General features: G+C 48.2%; 1 protein-coding gene across 2 annotated transcripts in view; it reads right to left on the bottom strand.

Moving 5' to 3' along the window:
• The window catches only part of LOC106747463 (cytochrome P450 306a1), a 204,458-nt gene that overhangs the window by 126,177 nt on the left and 70,535 nt on the right, over positions 1-7,746 (bottom strand). For both annotated transcript variants that reach the window (XM_014625010.1, XM_014625011.1), the window contains exons 4-5: positions 1,065-1,174; positions 801-897 (exon numbers count right to left, since the gene is read on the bottom strand). The gene's annotated coding sequence lies outside the window, so the exon portion shown is untranslated. The remainder of the gene's footprint in view (positions 1-800; positions 898-1,064; positions 1,175-7,746) is intronic.

The raw sequence follows: 7,746 nt of genomic DNA, 5'->3' as shown, positions 1-7,746 counted from the left end.
CCCCCCCCCCCCCCCTTCGTGGGTCCGCTCTCTCGACACACCAGGCTGCAAAACTATGGTAGCGGACGGTAAGAGGAACGGAGATAGGGACGGCACGAGGGAAAGCTTGCGGTGCTTGCGAGCAAACGGAACGCGGGGCGAGGAGGAGGAGAGGGGAGACAGAGAGCAGAACCAGCCCACCGTGAGTTAAGCGTTTAATAAGCTTAATCACGCGACAGATCTGTGAGATACAACTTGCTTCGCCTCGCCACCGAGCCAGCCGCCAACCCTTCCCGCGTGACCCCCTCCCACACGACCCGCCTCCCTCAACCACCCCCGCGTTTACCCGCATCCGTCCACCCCCCTGGTTTCATCCCTGCTGTACCATCTGCTGTTACTATTTTACCGGCGCGGAGGCGCTACGAATGTGCGAGTCTCACTTTGCGCTCCCACGCAGACCGCGTGCTACCTCGTCCTATTAACGGTAGGCCTGTTTATTGCGACGGAATAACGGATCCAAGCGAGATTATACGAGGATCGCTGCGAGCGAGCTCGTCCGTCGTTCCGTTGGGAAGCGCGTTTAACCGAGAATCGGTCGTCCGATACGACTGGAACGACGGTGATCGCGGTGCGATTTTTACGCGGACTAGACGCTACAAACGCGCGCCATTGAACGCGCCCGAGTCTTCTTCGAACAATTTCGCGCTGGCGGATGTGCAATCTCACCGACTTTTCTCACCGGCGATCGGTGCGACTTATATCTAAATGGCGCATGCATCGTGTGACATAACGCTTCTCGGGCGTTTGAATTGTGCACTCACCGACTCACACGTAGGCACCCAACGACGTCCAGCCTCGTCCAGCGTCGGTCGTACACAGAGAAGAAAATGTTTTCAGAGAAATAATTACTCTAATACTCTTTGGCAAATTTTTACTCGAATTAAGTAAATTTTACTTTGGTCAAGTAAATATTTTACTTGGATAATTATTAATACAAATAATTTACTTGTGAATTTGTGCGGTTCCGATAAATATCATTTGATCGAAGTAGAAATTTGTTAAAGAACATTGGAGTAATTATTTACTTGAATCTAACACTTTTTTCCGCGTACTTCACTTTTCGAACTGCACTACGCTACACACTCGGTCACTTTACAACCGCAACTACCATGTGGCCACAGTTTCCGCCGCAAATCTGAAACAAAAAAAGAGTTTTTTTTTGTTAGTTACGTTGATTGACATCAGCGTATCAAGCTCAAGGTAATAGCTCAAGACAATGTCTTTTTTTCTTTCAGACCGGTGCTAATTACCCTTAAAACGCGGGGATACTGCCAATACTCCTTTTAAGTATAATAATTACACATATCCAAATAATATAAAACGTTTATCGCACATCTCGATCAATTCAGAAACGTCAGGAATCACGCGCGATGCCTTCCGACCGTTTGACCTCAAGGACTGTTGTGATCGTTTACGTTTGCTCGGCAGTTCCTACACGGAAAAAAGAGAATTAGCCCCTACAGATAAAAACTAGCTTTTACATGTAAAATTTAGATGTCAATACAATACAATTGAAATTTAACTAGAGTTTTTGTTCACAGCTAAAAACTAGGTCTGGCTAAATTTCAATTATTATTATATGGACAGCTAATTCCGTTCCTCCGTTATGGAGTAAATTCTGTTTCTCCGTAAGGTTATGTGACTTTCAAGCCTTTAATTCTATATACGTCATAAAATATTAATAATATACATTATTTTATACTATTTAATTCCCATTGACACTCCAATCATAAAAATATATATCTAAAATTTTCAGAAAGATAGAAGTTTTTCTTTCACTAAATATTAAATCTCTCTCTTTCTCTCTCTCTCTCTCTCTCTTTCTCGCTACAGGAAAAAGTTACGTGCAATATCGCGGCCACCGATTACACCAAGTCATTTATATCTCATTTGTATTTACATTTATTCACGGAAAGCGGCGCGTTAATATCGAGCTCGGCGATGCCTCAATGAAATGCAGGCACGATGCTAAATAATGACGATCGCGGGACAATGCGCGAGTTAGTAAGACCGGAACAGGGATCAGGAACTCGTCGAAGTTCGACAGGCGCCAAACTTTCGATTCACATGCCGCACTCGATAATAGGGGTTCGGCTCGTAATTCGGTATAAATTAACGGCCATTCCGCGGGCATAGAATCTTAGAGCGATTGTTCGAGGAGTGGTGCTTCCCCACGGTGCCGCATCTGCACCGGAGAACGAACGGTCGACATCAGCATAAGTCCTCCAACGTGCAGATCCCGCCGAATAGTTCACCAACATTGATCATGCGCCGATACGTAGAACAATAGATGGACTCGTCGTAGATTCCACTTGAAACTGCGGCCGAAGTCGCCTGCGACTTCCGGCCGAGCCGCATGCGAGCGCTCTCTTGCGACCCTCCTCCTCCGCCTCCTCTCCCCCGCTGGAAAAACGCGCAAAAAAACGCAATCGAAGTTACCCGTCCGGCGATTGCGAGTATCGCGAGGAAGAATAACGGCGCGTCACCCTCCTGTGAAATACTTAATTATCCGTAAAATTATATTCCTCGGAACACGTGTTGATAAGGACGAAGTAACGGGAGGTGAATGCGATAGATGAATATCGCACAGAGCCGAAGTTCCGCAAGTTTTTTATGGCGATAAAATAAGCTCGACCGGTCTCGACCCGACAAATAGGGAGTGCAGATAGCATTGCAGCTGTACGGCAATTAGCAGTTACTTCCTAGTTCCTTCAATGTTTTCTGCGCTGTCGCGTTTTTGCCGTTCGCTTTACGGCCGCTTCTTGCGGACAGAAGCTTCACTGTCAGTTCCGTTACACGGGCGCACATATTTATGACTCTTGGCGAGAGACCTGCGCTGTCTCGCCTGTTCACGCATGAGCCATTTCGGCTCAACTAATATCAACCACTCTGCCAGTCACGCACGGTAAACGTATCGTAGAGGAGAAAGTAATATTATGACCCTTGTAAGTATCATAGTCCCTCCTAATATCTCCACTGTTAGGTAGCGAGTTTCACTGGTCACTTATGGAATTATTTATTCAGTAGTTCGCCGTTACGCAGTGACGCTAATATACCAATACGCCTCTTCGTTAGAACGTATTTTTTACTTTTGAGCATTTTGAGACGTTTCCAAGATATAGTTCATTTAAATATACATATCTTCTCACTTTTCTTAAACTCGAGCGCGCTATCGCAAGAATATACGTACATTCGAGCGTATTCGTTCGTTAATTAACGTTTCACTCGTAGCCGTATACGTTTCGAGTTATGCACAAGAATCCAGATTTTCCACCGTAAAATTTCCCATCGCGCGGGCATAATCTCTCGTTGAGCGAACTCTATGGCTTTTTATCGCAGCCCGCGACTGCACCGGGCAAAAGAGCGCGAACTCCCGAGTCGAAAGAACGCGTGTGTTGTTATGCTCGGAGTGATTCACGGGATTTCTAAAAGGATGGAGCAATTATTTCTAGCAGCGTGTATAAATGTCTCGCAAATTTTCACTTCGGGTTTCCAGCAGCCTCCGAGGAAGCCCGGTCTCCTCGCAGCTGAAGAGAGGTTACGGATAGCTGCTGCTTATCTGCCTTAAACGGCGATGAAGTGGTTTCATCCTGGTGTGGGTGTCTACCTACTGGCTGGGACGCGAACAAGCCGGCGTCTCTCTTTCCTCCTACCGGCGCGCGCTATCGCTCTCGCCCTCTCTCGTTCAAGGGAGCAACATAACGTGGGGTTCTGGTGAACGATGACGCCCTTGAGGCAAATGCGCGGTTTCACGAAGCACGCGCTGACAAATGCATTCGTCGCCGCAGTCGAAACAAATAATCATCGTTTGCGCGATGACGCGCGACTGTGTCGATAACAGGGCGCTTTTACTCACCTGATGCGGAAAGGGCTTAATCACTGTTACAGGGTATAGTTAATAATTGCTTATCGCGCACCACTTTTGATCCTGCTGCCGTCTGGTATTGATATATAATTGCAGCGTGTTTGCGCATATGCATCGTTTGCGATCCTTCTGTGCTATTTGCATACGCACACGGATACCGCACAAAACTCAAGTATTTGCATTTTTGTGCGAAATCGATTTGGGAAATTTATCTTGTGGCGATTACGAGAGAAAGAAAGAGAGAGAGAGAAGGAAAGAGAGGGGAAGCGAATGAAAATTTCACAACAATAAGACGAGGAGGCTGATAAAAAAGAATCGTCGGAAAAACTTTACGCGTGTGTCATTTACATAACGACTATAACGAGACAACCCCAAGCGCGAGTGAACGATTCGCGCTGACAAAAGATTTGGGTCGTATTATTCCTGGTGTTCTCGCGCAAACCCACTAACGTGACCGATTGATCTTATACCCGCGAGCTTACCTTCCTCCCTCAACTTCTAGCTGGCGCGTTTCGGCGCGAGTCCGCACAAAGCGAAGCGTTCCGTAACGAGGCGCGGTAGTTTGATTTCAGTCGTCCAGCAACGAAAGACCGTCTCGGCCGGCCGTCGCCGTTCTTTCAGTCTCCTTACCGCTCTCGGGTGTGAAACTTCAGCAATTTCCGGACAGAGCAGCGCTACGGTGCGCGGCGAGAGCCAAAGGAAGAAGAGCGTCTTCCACGCCCGCGGCCTCGCCAACTCGTTAAATATGCATGCGACCGGCGGGGCGGCGCTGCGAAGGCGAGAAGGGGATTTTCGTCCGACCGTCTTCCTTAATTATCCCGCAGTTGACGATCTAATCGCGCGTGCTGGACCACCGAGAAACGGAAGGGAAACCTTTGAGCCGTCCACGCCGGGCGAACTCTCTCCGCGCCTTAACACCCGACTTAATACCGTCGAGTACGCTTATGACAGCGGTCGAGGCACGAGGGTACGCGAAATTATGCTTGTCAGGTCCATTATCCGTAGGCAAACGCTGCTAGATAAGCAGCAGCCGGTTCGAAGGCGCGCGCCTTCAATCCGAGTTCAACGACGTCGTTACGGCCGACAGACGCGTGGCATATTTTTATGGGGGAGCGTCGGGCGAACTATCCACCCTCCCGCTGTGAAACACCGTAACAATATATTTTATCGTCACCGCGGAATATTTACCCGGATTTGTAATGACGCAGCAATTACACGGGAAAGAAAAGTGCACGGTTCCCGCAACAGAATAGGGACCGGATGAAAACTCGGCGACGAGAAATGAAAACTCGGCGAGAAGAAGTAATATCTCTGTTTTCGCGACTGAGAACATTCGTGTGAACATTCGGCCGTATTAAAACTATACTGAGACAACCGAGAACAATTGACCGAGCAGAAACCTCCTACGGGGATCTTTCTGTTCTTACAATCGGAAATTCAGTTACACTAATAGAGAATTGTTTTTTCTAGTGAAACGACGGAAAATTAAATTGAAAATACAATTTTTCCCGTTTTGTAACGCATTTTCATCCCCTCGGGCTGTTTCTTCTAAAAAAAGAACCTTTTGTTGCTTAAAGGAAAAACTGTTTTTTTTTTTTCTAGAGATGTGCATTTTCAAAATACATGTGTCAGCACAGTTTTGTTCTCACGGAAGATACTACCACGCGTCGACTCTTGATCGTCCACTCAAGATTACTGTAAAGAGAACTGCTAAGGAGGCGAGATTACAAAGTACAGGGGCTCGGTTATTGAACGGACACAAAGGGTGATAATGCCCGGGACTTGAGACTGAAGCCTCACGTCCAAACTCAGACGTAAATAATAAATTAACGATTAACTCACACACATGCACGCACAATACACAGAGAGCAGCGGAGAGATATAGCGGACGGCGCCTGAACGTTCCAGAAATTAATTAATCGTCCCATCAGAGCGAGCCGATCCGTTGGCGAATCGTTCGGCTCACGCATTCGGCGACCTCGCGGAAGATATTGCGCATTTCTTTGCGTCTCTCACGTCGGACGGGAACGCGTGCGGAAAAATGGAAACACGTTCTAGCGACGGGGAAAAAAGTAGGAAGAACGATGTAGCCGCGCCCCGTTAATGATTGCATTAAAGTAAACGAGCGAGGCTACGGTGGGCGAGGGGGCCGCGGGATGACGGGGAGGGGGGAGCAGGGTGGGCGAGCGTGGGACTCATTCGGCCTGAGCCGAGTAGCAATCATCATTAATTCACTATTCCTGACAAACGACAGGGTATTCGCGCTGCCACGGATAAAGGGGCCTGGATTTGCCCGGAGAAGAATGCGATTAATTTTTCTTACCGGCGCGGGCGGACGCGCTCAGTCAGCCGCACGTTTTCCCTGCGGTGTCTTAACGGTGATCCCGCGAATCGAGTCCCAGACGTTTCGATGGATGGTGCCAACCACCCTCGTTCTTTAGCCCGTCCGCGTTACGCTCCCCGTTCGCACGTACCGCAACGAGCCGTCACATCGCTGTCATCGTGAGCTCCCGCGAACAGCTCGAACAGGATACGATGATTCTATCCGACGCCTTGATAAGGTCTCTCTCTTTCTCTTTTTTGCGCCTCGTGGGAAATACCATAGCTACGTGAGATCGTTTTACTACTGATTCAAATTAATTAAGAAAGAGATAAAAATGATTGCCAAATAATTCATTAGAATAATGATGCTACCGTCCCGAGTCGAAATTTCGATGTTACTTTGATGCTCTGAAGGATAATTTTTGTCTGCTTAAATAGTGCATAGACTAATGAAAATCTACTTTGACAATACTGATACTTTCAAACTTCTCTTTTCAATTTTTAATTTTATAGATTGAATTTTAACGCTACCTTCACAATAACTTATTTTCGACACTAAAACGACAGAAACGGAAATTTAAGATACTATCAGGGTCAAATTTCAGATATCATCGGAGTCAAAGGGGTTATATTATATTATTAGAATTGAAACTGAATCTATTTTATTATCTTAGCTCCTATTAGGTTGTAGAATTAAAGGTTTAACACGGGGTGAAAATTTCGACACGGAACGGCAGCAGTGACGGTACATTCGGATAACAAAAGTACCATCATCACTATTGTCATTGTGTCATCATTTGCCCCGATGAATTATTTGGCAAATATCCTTTGTCTCTACGCGCCTACGTATTCGCTCGTCGCCTCGCGTCTTCGTCTGGCGGCAAACCGGTTCCACCGGAGCAGGCGCTCCGTCCGCTCAGAGCATCGGCTTCTCCACTGCGAGAGAGAACTTCCCGCCTAATGGGAAAGATCAAGTACGATTCTCGCTACGGTGCCGCGAGGGGGGACCGTAGACTGGCAGTTCGCGCGCGATCGCATTTCGACCGCTAATAAAATTGACAATTCCTCGTAACCCCGTGCGTCCCTCCGAATTCCCCGCTACGCTCGATCTCTACCCTGCTTCAGAGATGGCATGCCGATACATCACGAAGTGACGCGCCGTATAACGCGGTCGTATTGAGGCATCGCGCAGGGCCGTAGCGCGAATAGTCCGAAAGAGGGTGGACGGGGGTGGGCTGATGCCGGGGCGGTAGGTCCGTCGGAGGGTGGTGGGTCACACATAACGGCCGAGCAGCATTGATACGGCCGGATCACAGCCACCGGACCAATGTATTTTACTGCCCCGAGGCTTAGCGCTATCGAGGCACGCAGTCACCCGCCATCACTCTGTGCTCGGGTATGTAGTGACGGTAATAGTCACTATATCATTGGCTCTTGGTAATACCCTGCCGCTGCCTGGTGGTGTCTCCCGCTTCGTCCCCGTGCGTCCACCCCCGTGCGCCGATCGCACCCCCCCCCCC

This window comes from Dinoponera quadriceps, unplaced genomic scaffold, assembly GCF_001313825.1.
Source record: "Dinoponera quadriceps isolate SergipeBrazil2010 unplaced genomic scaffold, ASM131382v1 scaffold1750, whole genome shotgun sequence".
Taxonomy (NCBI): domain Eukaryota; kingdom Metazoa; phylum Arthropoda; class Insecta; order Hymenoptera; family Formicidae; genus Dinoponera; species Dinoponera quadriceps.
This window is presented reverse-complemented; position numbering and strand designations above follow the sequence as displayed.